At 53.8% G+C, this 2,651-nt stretch overlaps 1 protein-coding gene across 3 annotated transcripts in view; it reads right to left on the bottom strand.

The window, feature by feature from the left end:
* Window positions 1–1,064, bottom strand: part of BBIP1 (BBSome interacting protein 1) — a 6,314-nt gene extending 5,250 nt beyond the window's left edge. The window contains exon 1 of one of the 3 annotated variants that reach the window (XM_015406752.1): window positions 922–1,064. The gene's annotated coding sequence lies outside the window, so the exon portion shown is untranslated. Of the gene's footprint in view, window positions 1–111; window positions 402–479; window positions 499–921 lie in introns of those variants that run through there. The other 2 variants (XM_015406753.1, XM_015406751.1) reach the window with 2 other exon arrangements.
* Window positions 1,065–2,651: the final 1,587 nt, after the last annotated feature.

Below are 2,651 nucleotides of genomic sequence, written 5' to 3'. Positions count from 1 at the left end.
GCTTCGTCGTAGCCCGCACACCTCCTCAACCCACGGGTTTTCCTCCCATCAGAAGACTGACCTCCAGAATCGCTGTTCTAATTGAGAAAAACCGCGGGCTCAGCTGCCTACCTCCCAAAGCCTCAGAAACACTCAGGCGCCTATCAAACGGGCTCCACAACTACGGCCGAAGGAACAGACGGGGCGCACCACAGAGAAGAGAGGGAGAGAACGGTTTCCTGCTTTGGAACTATGCCCTTGCCCGGCTTATGGCGGTGTTCTAGAGGAAACCGGAAGTAGGGCTCCTGTGCAGCTCTCGCCCTCACGAGAAAGCTCTATGCCAACTGCGCCTGGACGCCGCCTTGCTGGACGTCTCTGTTGCTATTGGCAACGAGGGGACAGACTCTGGAAATTAGGGGGCAGACAATAGAACAGATCATGACATGCAGGAAAGGGGGGGGGGCACACCCAGAATCAAGAGTGTGAGAATAGTGACGCACTTTAAAACTCGCTGGCTCTGCCGCTGAGAGGTACGGCTGAATAAGCGTGAGCCAGAGCGCCAATCACAACCATAGGCGTAATCTTCGTGGGGGCGGCGGGGCGTGAGCCCCCGCCGAAATTTTCAGGAAGGTACTCAGCCTCCCCCGGGAGCCACCCTTGCTCCTAGCAAAGCAATGCCTCTGGTCGAGCCCCAGCCCCCCCCGGGAAATTGGAAAGTCTACACCCTTGATCACAACAGCAGTCATGTCGCTCTTCGGCCCCAACCCCAAAGGCACGAACGCCAGAAGCGCTTGAGTCGGAAGACTGACGGAGGCTCGAAAAGCCCTGGGGACACAGTCACGTGTTTGTTTGCATGCCGCCCACGGATAGGTGGTTGTCTGCCGCTGGCGCAACGTGCTGTGGACGCGCCCCAACAAAGGTCGTCTGCAAACGCGCACCAACCTGTGCCAAAATCTGACGTCTACGCGTGACTGCCGCCGCACACGCAGGTCAGCGAAGGGAGGGAGAGATGTCAACTTTTCCTCTACCGAAGCCGCTTGGAGGACAAGTGGGATTTCGATCGCAAGCATCATCATGGGCGCTCGTTTTATTGACTTGGCGGGCTGCTGAGTTTGTAGCTGCGCTTACTGGGAATCAGTTCCGTTGAGCTCAGTGGCACTGACTTCCAGGAAAACTGCTGTGCTACGTCATTTGCATTCCGTTCCTAAAATGCCTTTTTAATAGAATAGGTTTCAGTGGGCTTATTTTCAGTACGAGAGTGCAACATCGAGATCCCTGTTCTTTAAGTGTTATCTAGCAAATGAATGCTTTAAAAAAAAAAAAAAAAAAGCTCTAAACCTCTGATTAAGTCTTGAACTGGGACAACCCCGCCCGTGAATTGCGTTTGAGTCCAGTGGCGGCACCTGAATCAGCCTTGTAGCAGGACATGCTAATACTTCCCCCTGGTGGCACCTGGAAAAGAACAAACTTTTCGCAATTTACCATTGTGAAGGCGGTAGCCCAGATCTTCCGGAAACTGAATTACATGCTAGGGAATAAGAACGAGCCAAGAGCTCCAAAGTGGAGTGCATGTGAAGCAGGCATAAAATCGACAACTGCTTACCAGTCTGGGACCCGATGAGCTGGTCCAGCCAGGGCCTGCCGCCCTAGGTGTTATGTATTGGAAATTGCTTACATGAATCGCCTCATTCACTCCCCATGCAAAGCTTGAGCCGGATGAAGGCTCCACTGAACCGCATTGCCATTGGTCGGCCTCTCACTGCGACCAATCAGAACTATACAGGCTCCAGAGAGGGAAAGACTCTCATTGGTCTTTAACTATGCAATCTTATTGGTTGTTATCTGTAAATAGGCGTGGCTATGTTAGCCCGGGAATGTTTAAAAGGAGCCTAGCTCCCAATGTTGTTCTGTTCTGGTTATTAACTGCGTTTGAGTGCTTGTTCATTCCTTCATTAAAGCTGAATCACTTGCTGAAATCACTCTCTGAGTCTTTGTTAGTGCGATCTAACAATTGGCGACAAGGGTGGGATGTTAGAGCAGGTAGGCAGCCCTGCTAACAACCCCACTACCGAAGGAAACGAGCAAGGCACAGCGGCCCATCCAGCGGAGGCACCACCAGCGCCGGTGCCCAAGCCTACCGGGATGGCCGATAACCGGAGGTTCGAATCGTTCGAACCGGCGACTGAAGACTGGGACTCGTACCTCGCAAGGTTTGAGTTCCACTTGGAAACCAATGATATCACAGACGAGGCTAAGAAGAAGGCATGCCTGCTGAGTTCCTGCGGGAAAGGCACCTTCGATATCGCCAGGTCATTGGTTGCTCCGACTGACATAAAGACCGTGGCCTTCGCAGACCTCACCAAGAAGCTGAAGGCACATTTCTCCCCTCAGCCATCTGAAATCGCTTGCAGACATGCTTTTTACAAGCGGAACCAAGCAGCCGGGGAAAGCATCGCAGAGTTCGTGGCGGCCCTACGAAAGGCGGCGCGGCCGTGCAACTTCGCGGATGTTGAGAACGCCCTCAGAGACCGGCTCGTGTGTGGCCTTCGAGACGAGAGGCTACAGCAACGCTTGTTCGCTCGCACTACCCTGACCTGGGCAGTGGCATATGAGGAGGCTGTCGCGGCAGAGGCAGCAGACAAGTCCACCAAGGAGGTTCGGCAGCGCCTAGC

The sequence above is a fragment of the Gekko japonicus genome, unplaced genomic scaffold (genome assembly GCF_001447785.1).
Source record: "Gekko japonicus isolate JY-2015 unplaced genomic scaffold, Gekko_japonicus_V1.1 scaffold530, whole genome shotgun sequence".
Taxonomy (NCBI): Eukaryota; Metazoa; Chordata; class Lepidosauria; order Squamata; family Gekkonidae; genus Gekko; species Gekko japonicus.
Note: the sequence above shows the minus strand (reverse complement) of the source record. Positions and strands in the feature narration are given on the sequence as shown.